Consider the following 13,684-nt stretch of genomic DNA (forward strand, 5'->3'; position numbering starts at 1 on the left):
CAGGAAATTTATTCATATGCAGTGTGAAACGAGCCCCCTCGTGCTTGGTTGCAATTGTAATTGTGTTTGGGGTGAAGGATAGCCATAGAAACGTTTGGAGCTTTCGAATGCTTTGCATCACCTTATATAGTAGATGGACAGTCGATAGGGAGTCTAATGACGTTTAAGGGATTCGTTGTGTAATAGGAGCCGCTTTACGTAATTTACATGTCCAAGGTCTAAGCAAATAAATTTATTGGGTGGATGATGTCAATGAGAAGTGTAGCGTGTGCTGTGCTTCTGAAATTTTTTCTGTGCATTTAGTTTGTGAGTAGTAGCTATGATATTACGATTTAACGCTTTAAAGCAGAAAAAAATTGAGTTCAGTTTTGAGTGATTTGAGTACTTTACACAATATTTTAAAATTATTTATCCAAGACCGTGTGGAAAGTGGGTGTGAAATGAAGCTGAATTTTACATGAAGAAACTGTCCATGAAGGCCATATTTTTAAAAATGGGTACGTACTTACAATTTTATAATTATGTCTTTGCTTATGGAGTCGCGGCAGTCAAAGCTCCCTCGTATTCTGATGTAGTTAATTTATGCACAGCCACCTGCTCGGTTCCCTACTACTTAGACTCTACTTAATCCGTGTACTCTGTTAATTGCAGTTTTTGCAATTTGACATGGATAGAAACTTCGATTAAAAATGACTTGTTCATAGCTCATTATTGTAAGGACTTCGCTGTAAATTCTTTTCCCAGTTATAACGAGGACTCCTTGTAGGATTTTTCGTTAAAGCCATTAATAAAGTTCTTATATTTTGATTGGACTTTCACGCTATGATATTATAATTCAGTACTGTCCTTACTGCAGTAGACTCCCTCTTAAGGGGGGAGTACAGTGTAGAGGGTGAAAAAAAAATGCATTTTTTTTTCCTATAAAAATCTTCATTTCTTGCCGAACGCACGGCAGTCCGAGCGCTGAATTTAAAAAATTCCCGCCGCTATAGTCGTTAATTTGCAAGCGCGCGTCGTCTGCTTTGATCTTTTTGCTTGTCAGTTGGTCCGCTTCGGATTGGCGGCACCGGGAGACGCTGTAATCACTTTGGTTTGCCGGCCGTGATTCAGTAGGCGAATGCTCCAAAGACTTAATCAGGGCGATCAGACCCGAGTCTGCACGGGGACTCATCTGAAGTGGCAAATTGGTCATGAAACCTTACCAGGGGTATACTGGTACCATGGTAACCGGAAAAGCCCCTGGACTCACATACTTCGGGTGAACTCTTGTTGTATGTGAGGACAGCTCGGTTATTTGCGGTTGGCCCTCCTAGTGGGAGTTTCATGGTGGTTCGGGCCACGACGTGGTGTTGCGTATTAACACGGGTGCCGTACTCCATAGTTCGGTAGAGATTTAGGTAATTCTTGCATCCACCAGTATGAATGCTAAGTCATGCACTTGGTATAGACTGGTACCGTTGTTGCTTGTCTCAGCGGGGCTCTGATTGTGGTCACAAAATCAATCCGTGTCTGAAGAGGACCGTAGGATTAAGTCTCACGACAGGTGCCTACGTAAAACACTATGGGCTTCACCATCCATCTCGGCATCATTGGCCTTTGCGAGATTCGCAAGGATTCAGTTTTACGCGGTGGCCTGAAGCAATAAAAAATGTCTGACATTACGGCGCAATCATGTGCCGAGGCTCTCTGTTGAGAATGGATTCCGCGCTTTAGTGTTCCAGTCGTCATCATCACGGACCAGGGAATGCAATTCGAATTTACTCTTTTCGCGGAGTTAGGAAAGCTCATTGGCTTTAAACGACATAGGACCATCCATAGTTCAATGGTAAGCTGGAACGTTGGCACCGGACGCTGAAGGCCGCTCTAATGGCCCGCGACGATCCTTCGTGGTCGCGGTCCTTGCCTTTCGTCCTTCTCGGCCTGCGTACAGCTTAGCGAGAGAAGTTCGCGGCCAGCCAAGCGGATATGGTTTATGGGGAGAATGTACGCCTTCTCGCCTTTCCTGTTCTGGACATTACAGCAGGGTTAAATGACTCGGGAGTGCTGCGGCCGACTCGATCGTCTAGACACGCGACATTGTAGGTCTCGAGACGTGGGACTAGGTCCTCATCAGGGTGGACGCCCCTCAGAAGCCGCTGCGACGACCATACGAGGGCCCGTTTAAAGTTCTTGAAAGAGGCGAGCACTCGTGGAAACTGGTCGTTCGAAGCGAACCCAAGTGGGTGTCCTTGTCGAAGCTGAAGACCTTCGGCGAGCCGGCGGCTGCTTCGAAAGAGCGCCCGCAAAGCATCAGATTCGCCCAGTGACCCCCGTTGGGGGTTCTACGCCTTTTATAAAGAAAAACTAACCGAGCTAGGTGTTCGTGCTATTTATTAAAAGGCTGCTGTTATTGTTCATTAACAACTGTTTGGTTAGATTGTTTACGTTTCTTCGTTTTGCCAAATTTTCATTATTCCGTGAATAATAAAAATGTCCGAAGTTCCTTCGATTGATCGGAAAAAATTCTACGGGAATCAACATTCCAAGGACGACGAAGAGGAAACTAATCAAGCTTAAACTTCAGCGTCTGCAAGAAAATTTCGTACAAACAACGAATTTGTTCCTTCCACATCAAAGAATTTTGTGTATATAATTTTGGAGTTCTCAGTGTTTAGGGTTCTTTCAGAAACAGTTAGTTGTGGAAAGTGTCATGAAAAAGTGCAGTTCGTGATCTTGTGTGTGGCGCGACAGCCTAAATTTTAATTTCCTGTGCGGCAGCCGGGCGGAGTTTTGACATCCCTGAGGCCGACAAGCTATCCGAAGCCGAACATACAAAACGCAGTTTTCAGCCAGTGTGAGCAGACACAAGATTGGTGACCCTGACGTGATCCGCGCAGAGCAAGTTAGAGTTTCCTGGCAAAACAGGGGCGCAAACCAGAAATCCTTTCTACAGGTGGCTGAAGCTGATAAGGAACATTACAACAAAGAAATCATAGAATACCTCCAGGAGATTCTGAAAAGCCGTAAGACCATCACGAGGGCTGCAAGCTGTACAAAAGTCCATGACAGACAGCAGTTAATTTTCCGTTACAAAAGAACGATTTCTTATTGGTCTTTTTTTTGTGAGATATGCTGTAATTTCTGTAAAGTCGGGGCTAAAATTTTCATAAAAAGGAACAGAATCCTCCGCTCGGTTCCCGTGACATGGTCACATCCGCAAGTGTTAAAAAATTACATGGTAGAGTCTGCGCAAATGGGCGTCCGCTCTGTGGGTTTGTGGGGATTGGAATTTTCTCCATTTTTCGCGTCTTTAGTGTTAAAGGGAGGGGGGGGGCATAGGCAGCATTTTTACGTGAAATCTTTGCAGCCCGCGTCCTGTCCTGTCTACGGAGCAGAAAGACACGACAGACCCATCAGGCCCGCTGGTAACAGCACTGGCTGTGCGTGTTCCCCCATTCTGGTGACGGAACCCGGAATTACGGTTTGTCTACTTGGAGGCACAATTTCAAATGTAGGGAATTACGGCCGACGCGACCCGGTTTAACTACGTAGTGGTGGGCTTAGATGAGGGGACCATCGTCCTCGTCTCTGACATAGTCAAAGATGCCTCGTATATAAAACTTAAGAGCGAATTGATCAAACGCCTATCAGTAAGTGAGTCGGCAGAACTGGATCATTTGCTAGCAGGCTTAACATTGGGCGATCGAAACCCCAGTCAATTGCTTCGTGAAATGAGGCAATTGGGCGGGGGCAAGATCGACGACGACTTGCTTAAATTACGTCTTCCAGAAGGCACCCAGGCGGTCCTCGCGGGCGTTACAGGTTCTTTGGAGGCTTTGGCTGCCGCCGCTGACAAAGTGCACGAGGTGCACGTGCGTCCTACATTATTTGCCATAGAGCAGCCCACCGAGGAATTGACTTCATTAAAACGCGAAATGCCGGCTTTTGTTAAAAGCAGGGCCCAAATGACAGCGACGTGGAACGTTAAGCGAGCTCGCTCACGGTCCATCACCCGAAAAGGCTGATCGGGTAGCCGGACATCTGGACAACCTACGAACCCAGGCATATATTGGTACCATCGTAGATTCAGGGATAACGCTATAAGATGTACACTACCATGTAACTTCGCGACCTTTATAAAAAAATAAGGCCCGCGGGGGGTCCTCGCGGCGGCCATCCATAACGCACCACTACGTCGTCTCATGATCCAAGACCATCTCACCAGGCGCAGCTACCTTGTGGATAGCGGAGATTTCGGTTCTTGCCGTGCCCCGGTACCACTGATTAATACCACAAAATCTGAAACTCGCGACAGCGAACTCCTCACAAATAAATACCTACGGGTACAGGCAAGTGGACGTGGGTTTTGGCCTGTGTAGAACATTTTCGTAGCGGTTTATCGTAGCGAATGTCGGCTTCCCTATTTTATACGCAGACTACTTGTGTCACTACGGGTTGCTAGTATACCTGTAGAACAGGTCACTTATAGACCCCACAACCAGCCTCATTTCGTCAGGGAGAATATCGACTCACCTAAGTAACAGCCTTTCCGTACTCTTGGAGGACATTACCGATGCTCGTGTTCGGGCACTCCTCCAAAAGTTCAGCCAGATCAATACGGGATGTAGGTGTTGGTATCTGCCGACCTTCAGACAGCTGTTGGTCATCACCATTCCATATGGTCCCTAAACCAAAGGCTAAATGCCCAGATCATTCCAGGCTGATACCCCATACCACTCATCCATGACTTTGCGCACCATCTCGCAAACTGCTGCATCTTTTCGACCTTGAACTTAGCCAAGGCCTATCACCAAATCACTGTAGCTCCCGAAGATATACCAAAAACGGCAATATGCACACCCTTTGGGCTCTTCAAGTTCACGCGGATGGCTCTTGGCCTGTGCAATGCGATGCAAACTTTTCAGAGGTTTATTCACACTGTCTTGCGGAACCTTGACTTTTGTATCGTGTGCTTGGATAATGTTTCGGCCGCTTCTTCCGTTAACGTTGAAAAGTGCTAATTCCTTTAACAGCAGGTGAAGTTTTCAGGCCATATGATTTCCTTTGAGGGAATTCGATTGGATCCAGACACGGTTCAGGCCATCATAGACTTCTCAGAACCTAAAGCCTGAAGACTCACTCGTGATTGCGTGGTCTACAGAGGTCGTCCAGGTTTTTGAGCTAGCCAAACCACAGCTGGCTGACGTTACACTCCTGCCGTATTTGTTGACATTGCGCTAGGTGCTGTCCTTCACCAAAAGGTGAGCCAAATCTGCCAGTCGTTGAGCTTCTTTTCCAAGAAATTGGAAAACAGAACTACAGCACCTATGATCGTGAGCTATTAGCCGCGTACATGGCAATAAAATACTTTCGATACTCCCTAGAAGGCAGACCGTTCACGGACTACAAGCCTCTTACCTTCGCGGTCTGGCAAAGCGTCCCCTCCCCAACTCCGGCACCTGAGCTTCATAAGCCAGTTTATTTCGGAGATCCAACATGTGCCCGGCAAAGATAATATAGTTGCAGATGCGTGCAGCATCTGCATCGACAGTATTGGTCCTTTACGAGACTCGCATGGCTTCAAGTATTGCTTCACAATCATCGATAGATTCACGCGGTGGCTTGAAGTAATACCTCTGACCGACATTTCCGCAAAATCGTGTACCGAGCCCCTTTGTGATGTAGTTTGAGTCTACCGTGTTCTTAGAGTTGGACAAACTCCTGGGCTTCAAACGTTACTGGAGACTGCGTACCACCCGCAATCCAATGGGATGCTTGAACGTTGGCATATGACACCGAAAGCCGCTATAATGGCACATGATAACTCCTCGTGGTCGCAGGTCCTGCCTTTCGTTTTACTTGGCCTACGTACGAGTACAATCCATCGCGAAGAGGTTGCCACCAGTTCCGCCGAGTTGATATACGGGGAGAATTTAAGCCTCCCCAGCGATCCTGTGTTCGATACCAGGTCGACCCTTTCCACCATTGGATTTTTGCTGTTGCTCCGGGGCATCGTTGCAAGATTAAAATCGCCCCGCCATCCCGTCATTCTTCGACCAGGGCTAACACCCCCAGGGACCTGGATGACTGCACACACGTCTTGGTTCGCGTGGATGCTTCCTGGAAATCCTTGTAGCCACCATATGAAGGTCCACAAAGGAGCATTTTTTTAGGCTTGATGTCGCCGGCAAGTCCAAGAACATCTCTGTGTCCAGGTTAAAGCCTTTTGTCTCCGGAGCTGAGGTTTCGGGAAGAAAGGGTGCACGACGCGTGAGATTTGATCTGCGTCCCTAAAATTGGCGGACTAAGCGTCGCGTTTTTCGCTGAAGGACGCTACCAGCTGGGAATGGGGTAGCGGGGAGACGCAACGTGATTGGTGAGGATTCTTCAGGGCTCCGCACGAGAATTATGCAATTCACCACGGGGTCAAACTCGGTCGCTTAAGTGGCTCGCCTACCTGTAGGTAGTGGGATGAAAGTCACGAAGCTGGCGGAGCAATCGTGGAAGTGAAAAAATGTAGAGAGTGATGGGTGAAAAAGAGTTGAATAAAGTCCCCCCCCCTCCCCCCACCCACTATTCGTTTGCTTACGTTTGGTTATTAGGATATAGCTCATCGATCATTTTATTTTTAACCAATATATATTGACATTTGTGCATTAGGAGGAGGAACACGACGTCCTTCTGTGAGTCCTTAATTTATGACAAATTCAATTAATTTATTCAATTGATCTAATGTCAGCGTGACTTGGGTAACAGCCGAGCATAACTGAATGGTTTGCAATATTAAATATCCTTAATGTTTCTATCATCACAACAAAACTTTTTGGAATTGATTCTGCCGACCCCTAAGCTACCTCGAAAAGTACAAACCAATTATTTATAAAATCGCGAGTTGACCTTCTTTATTACTCTGAATATTGATTAACACCATCCTTGATAGTGAACTTCTTTCAGCTCCTTTTCAAGTACATTTACTACACACTTTAGTTTGTCCAATAGCCTTCTACCTTGAAAATGTGGGAAAGCTCTTAATTGATTGTTTGTAGGCTCTCATTTTCGGTGGGCAATAGAGTTCGTTATATTTGTCAAGGAATTTATTTTCGGTCATTGCTTGACATATGTTACACATTTACTCTATGAAAAGCGAATTTCGATATGATATCTAGGACACACCACTTGTCATTATAATAAAGAAAATATCCTTCATATATGTAGAAAAATATAACTAATTGGGGAGCAGAAATTATGCTAAAAGGGCCAAGGTTGATATACGGAAGAATATGTGTTATTTTGACAAATTGTTTGGGTGGGGGGAGGGGGGGATGTGGACTTTTCTAACTCTATAAAATGAACTATGTTAGTACCTATTGAGATGACCACTATTGAGTGCACTAATGAGCAGTGAGCCACTATTGAAAGAAATATTTCCACAAAATCAATGACCAGTCCACAATAGATGACCTCAAAGTCTCGAAAGCGAAATGATAAATCCTTAGATATCGAAAGCTTGAATAGCCTGAGCTGAATTGTCAAGGCGTTACGAATCAGGCATTATACAACTCAATATCCAACGACTTCTTTTGAAGCTGCAGCGGCACAAGGAGGTTCTGCAAGAAGCTTTTTGAGACGCAACAACAATCGCAACCACAATTGCCTGCAGCCGTTTATTCGCCACAATAACCTGTGGGCAAAAAAACGACCGAAGGTGCGATTTTTCCTATTGCAGCGGTTGCAGTAAGGGCAGCGCAATCCGGCGGTGTAGTTCCGCCAATTGGAACAACTCGCAGGCGTCACAATGGACGCCACACGCTTTAATCATGCGCTTATCGGTCTCGACGAAGAGATCATCGGGCTGGTCATGTTGGAAGACTGCTCCTACGTTCGACTGAAGGAGTAGCTCATACGCCGGCTGTCAGTAAGTGAGGAAGCAGACCTGAATCATTTGCTGAACGAGCTAAAAGGGGGCGACCATATCCCCAGCAGCTGCTTTGAGAAATGAGGTAGCTGGTTGGGAATATGGTCGGCTCAGAGCTGTTGAAATATCTGTGGTTGCAGCAACTCCCGAAGAGCTCCTCACTATCTTGGCCTGCGCGAATTCGGGGTCGCTGCAGGTGCTCTCCGCCACTGCAGATAAAGACCACGAGTAGTATGCGCGCTCCGTGGTCGCGGAAGTGCCTAGGGACACATTTCAAGAGGTCAAAGACCTTAGACAAACGGTGGCTTCACTTGCGGACACAGTTTCCAAACTGACAGCGACGGTAAGCACTTTGCGTTGGGGGCTAGACCTCGAGGTCTGCTTCTCGACAAGGAGTCCTCAGCGACCCCGACAATTTGCTGGTACCACCGTAAATTCGAAGCTTTTGCGACTAAATGCCCCACCAGATGCAATTTCAATGCAAAAAAACTAGATTCACTGGGTGCCTCGTAGGCAGCTACTTGAAACGTAGTACCAACTCCCCTTTCAATTTTTGACACGGGCGCGGAGGTGTCGATTCTCCTCACATAACATCCAAACACGTTAATACCACAAAACTTGCAACTGGTAGTCCTGAACTCCTCTTCGATCCGCACTTACGGCTACAGGGAGGTGGACGTGAGTCTCGAATTGCGCTGACCATCCCCATTTTACGCGCAGACTTTCATTCGTAGACATTTCGGAGATTCCTCTACTCTGCCCTACGAAACTTAAACTTCTGTTTCGTCTAAATGGATGGTGTTTTGTTCGCCTTTTCTTTCGAATTTGAGCATTTAATCCCAAGTACATTTCACAACGTCTTCTCGAGGCCAGGCTCGTTCTAAACGTTGAAAAGTTCAAATGCCTACAAAGGCAGGTGGAATTCGGGAACTGAACCAGACAAGGTTGAAGCGAACAAAAACTTTTCCCTACCAACCGTTGATCTTTTTCTAAACAACTCAACATAACTACAGTACCTACGATCGTGGGCTTCTGGCCGTATACCTCTCCATTAAGTACTTCTGTTTCTCCTTTGACGGGAGACCGTTCACTGTGTTCACGGACCATAAGCCCTTTACGTTCGCGCTTACATAAAAGCCCGACAAAGTGTCTCCTCGCCAACTTCGGCAATTGAGGTTCATTAGACAGTTTACTTCCGATATTCAATACATGTCTGGCAAAGATAATGACCTTTGCAGACGCTTACACGGCAATCACCGAGGCGCAGAAAAACAAGGCAGAGCTGCATAGCTTGAGGGTGAACTCCAAGTACAAATTCAAGGAGTTCCCTATCTTCGGTTTAAACTTCTACTTACTCTGCTAGACCTCAGACAAGGGGCCTAGGTTATTTATTCCGGCCGATTTTCGCAACGAAGTATCCATGCAGTATACGAGCTTGCGCAGCCAGGCGACTGAACGACGAACCGGTTAGTCACTGGAAAATATGTCTGGCCATCCATGTACAAGGACGCAAACTCTTGGGCCAGACAATGCATCGCATGCCAGAAGTGCAAGATCAACAAGCCCGTAAAAAAGCAAGTAGGCGTACTCCTTCGGTCGACCAAGCGCTTCCACACCATCCACTTCGACATCATTGGCCCTTTGCAAGAGGCCTTCTCTTTGTTGTTTGTTGTCCTCCAGTCCGGTCCTTTATAAGGTGCAGACGTCTGTCCATAGTCCAGACGCCTGTAGTACTTGGCGGGGACTATCCGCATTCATACCCTGCATGCTCATCATCATCATCAACGGCGCAGTAACCGGTATCCGGTCTAGACCTGCCTTAATAAGGAATCCAGACACTCTGGATTTGCGCCGAGGTCCACCAATTCGATATCCGTAAAAGCTGTCTGGCGTCCTGGCCTACGCCATCGCTCCATCTCAGGCAGGGTTTGCCTAGTCTTTTTTTCTACCATAGATATTGCCCTTATAGATTTTCCGGGCTGGATCATCCTCATCCATACGGATTAGGTGACCCGCCCACCGCAATCTGTTAAGCCGGATTTTATCTACAACCAGAGGGTCATGATATCGCTCATAGATTTCGTTGTCATGTAGGCTACGGAATCGTCCATCCTCTTGTCGGGGGTCAAAAATTCTTCGGAGGATGCTTCTCTCGAACGCGGCTAAGAGTTTGCAGTTGCTAAGAACCCAAGTCTCCGAGTAATACATAAGAACTGGCAAGATGGTGGGACGAGACGTTGCAAGTGAAACAATTTTTGTAAGCTGAAATAGGCTCTGTTGGCTGCCAACAACCGTGCGCAGATTTCATCGTCGTAGCGGTATTCGGTTGTGATTTTCGACTCTAGATAAAAAAAAATTTCAACTGTCAAAGTTGCTGTCTCCTATCTTCATTAATGTGCAGCCCGAGGTCACGGGTCGCCTGCTCGGTCTGGATGAAGGCAGACTGTACATCTTGAGTCATTCTTCCCATTATGTCAATGTTGTCAGTGGCCAGTAGTTGGGTGAACTTGAAGAGGATGGTGCTCCTCGCACTCACATCTGCATCGCGAATCACTTTCTCCAGGGCCAGGATCCATGATAAGGCATCCCCTTGTCTTCGACCGTTGTTGATGTTGAATGGTCTCGAGAATGATGCTGGTGCTTTTATCTGGCCGCGCATATTGATCAGGGTCAACCTATTCAGCCTTATCAATTTTGTTGGGATACCGAACTCCTTTATGGTCGTGTACAGTTTTATCCTGGCTATGCTATCATAGGCGGCTTTAAAGTCGATGAAAAGATGGTGCAGCTAATGTCCATATTCCAACAGTTTTTCCATCGCTTGCCGCAGAGAGAAAATCTGATCTGTTGCTGATTTTCTGGAGTGAAGCCTCTTTGGCATAGGCCAATGATGTTTTGAGCGTATGGGGCTATCCGGCCTAGCAAGATAGCGGAGAATATCTTACAGATGGTATTCAGCAACGTGAAACCTCTATAATTGCTGCACTGCGTGATATCTCCCTTTTGATATCCCCCCGCATAGTACCTCAAATTTGATTTTCTCGCTGCTAAGGAGTTTCCTCGCATATTACTCGGGGACTTCCATCACGGCGAGTTTTTGTCTTCGAGCATTTACAAAGGTGATACCTATCCGGGCATTGGTTATCTCTGAACATTCACGTTTTATCGCCTCCTCCACTTCAGCTTTTTTTGTGAGGCAGTCAAGATCCGCGTTCTTCCCCAATATCCCCTTGACCACTTCGCAGAACGTGCTCTTGCTAGTTCTCTTCGGACTCAGTTCGAAGAGGGCCCCGCCACCCTTCGTTTTCTGTATGCTGGACCCCTCTGCTCTTTTGTCTTCGGGTTTCATTCTGTAGCGGATTTCACTAAGAATTTCCGCAAATGTCTTGCCTTCCGTTGGCTTAATGAGTAGAGGTGACCGTCTAGTCCTTCGTTGTGTCTTCGTCTTTTCTGCTACTGGATTTTGGTTTGCAGCTTCTTTGTCTTTGGGTAGATGGGTCTCTGGCGGCGTAGTCAATTGTTTCCTTTAATCCTTTTTCACCTTCTTTTTTTTGGGCCCTGGAAACCACTTTGATAAAGTCTCCTTCAGGCACGTCGTCCTCTCTCCGCTTTTCCCCCAGCTCGCTTTGCAGTTAGCTATCTGCGGTCTGTTTGGCGCTAACAATGTTCTCACCGGGAAGTGCGGCTGTTTCTGCTTTCCAATCGTCTTCCACTGCTCTCCACGTTCGCCTGTAGACGGAGATGCGATCCAATAGTTCCTGCAGTCCCATCAACCCCCGCCTTTGCTAACGTTCCTCTCGAGGAACTTTGTCGACGTCATACGCTTCAACACTGCCGCGCATTTCCTGATGATCCTTTCCTGTTCGATTCTAGCTGGTACTACTTGCACTCGGTTTGTATCCGAATCTATCTGCTCAGAACTATCGATTTTGACTGCCGTCCCGCACCGTCAGTCGCGCCATTTGGTAAGGCTTCCTCTTTATTTGGTCGTCAGTCCTCGCTGGCTCTTTCGATGAAAGCTGCGGTGCACGATGTATTTTTGTGCTGCACCCAAACGCACTCAACTCTTCCTCCTTCCTTGCTATTTTATAAATTTTTTTTGTTGGTTTAGGTTTGTTCTCCATGGAAAATTTATAAGTGTATCATGTGCAAGGGAACGGGCCGCAATAGTCAGGAACGGGTGTACCCCTACCCCAGTTCCCTGAGGCTTGATCTACGCTAAGCTGATCCCGGAATTCACGGACGAATCAGCGCTCGCTTGGGGCAACGCAGTCTGCTAACACCGGTTCAATGCACACTACCCGACCAGGGTCTCGAAGGGGCTGGCTCCTGATAAACTTCACAGCTACCACCTTTCCAGAGCTAGGTTTACATCACCAAATCGACGTTGGCAGAGAGCTGCCAATGACATGCGGCGTACCACGGAGGTCTGTTTTAGGTCCCTTACTGTGGTTAATTATGTACAATGGAGTGCTGATGCTGTGCCTTCCTAACGGCGTGACAACTATTGGCTCTACGCAGCTACAGTTTGGGCAACCGTTCTGGAAAACAAATCAAACTGCGGAAAACTGGAAATGGCGTATCGATTAAGTGCACTCCGGGTATGCAGTTCTTATCGAACGACATCAGGAGCAGCAGCATATGTACTGGCAGGGACAATCCCCATCTTGGTGGATGGAGGTCGGTGTGAATGCAATTGGGAAGTCTTTTGTACTTCGACAGCAACTAGCACGGCGGAAGTCCATCACAAAATGGCAAAAGAGATGGAACGAGGCACAAACTGGCCGTTGGACCTACCGTATCATTCCACACATTCGAAGATGGATTGAAAGGAGCCAGGGGGAACTAAGCTACGAGCTAACACAGTTTTTAAGTGGACATTGAGGTTATCGGGCTTATCTATATGGACACGACGAGTCACCATGCTACCCAGGATGTGGTAACGTGGCTGAGAACGCGGAGCATGTTGTATGTGAGTGCTCAAGGTTTACAGGCTGAAGGCGATCCCAGACAGGCGCTTAACACCTAGAAATATAGTGGAGTTTATGTTGGAATCACCGGAGGCTTGGAATCAAGTGGTAATTGAGCTGAAAATGATTCATCAACAGCTAAGGCATGAAGAACTACGAAGAAAGCAAGAAAGGGGGCGAACAATAATGCGTCGCAGTTAAGAACTGATCCAGCCCCGCGATGCAATGGTTATAGCAGTCGCGTGGGGAGAGTGGAAGAAGAAGGAGGTGGTTTTACTGAGTAGGAGTCTCATATAACTGCATGGCAGGAGCCAGTAGTAGGTTTTGAACCTTTCCACCTTACAAAAAAAGAGAGCTGCCGACGGCTCCGTGGGGTGTCAGTGTGTCCCAACGTGTACCGGTCATTCGCGGTTCGGTCTTCACTGAGAGGCTTTCTCAAGGCTACTACCTAGAACCCAGGTATACTGTCACGGACACGGGCAGCTCGGGGACGTCACACCCCGCATTGTAAACGATCTGTTAAAAGTCGCTGATGACCTTTGAGGTATGAAAGTCTTTGGAAATGTGATCACGGACCTTGTTTTGGTCATTATCAAACACATGACATTCTCAGTTTCCGCCTTTATTGCAAAGAAATTTTGAATCTATATCTTAAAGAATGATTTCTCCATTTTGATGATGAAACAATGAGTCAAACTTTAAACGAGGCTGGCGGGAACGTTGTTCTTGCTTGCAAATATGAAATATCTGCATCTTTTTAAAAATATACAATTACTCAGTGAAAAAAAGCCATTCCAAATTTCATGAACACATGATTGAC

The 13,684-nt window shown here is 46.9% G+C and overlaps 1 protein-coding gene across 2 annotated transcripts in view; it reads left to right on the plus strand.

Moving 5' to 3' along the window:
• The first annotated feature begins 176 nt into the window (after positions 1 to 176).
• Positions 177 to 13,684, plus strand: part of LOC119653493 (choline transporter-like 2) — a 93,767-nt gene continuing 80,259 nt past the window's right edge. The window contains exon 1 of one of the 2 annotated variants that reach the window (XM_038058123.1): positions 177 to 497. The gene's annotated coding sequence lies outside the window, so the exon portion shown is untranslated. The remainder of the gene's footprint in view (positions 498 to 13,684) is intronic. The other variant, XM_038058127.1, reaches the window with a different exon arrangement.

This window comes from Hermetia illucens, chromosome 4 (genome assembly GCF_905115235.1).
Source record: "Hermetia illucens chromosome 4, iHerIll2.2.curated.20191125, whole genome shotgun sequence".
NCBI classification, from domain to species: Eukaryota; Metazoa; Arthropoda; class Insecta; order Diptera; family Stratiomyidae; genus Hermetia; species Hermetia illucens.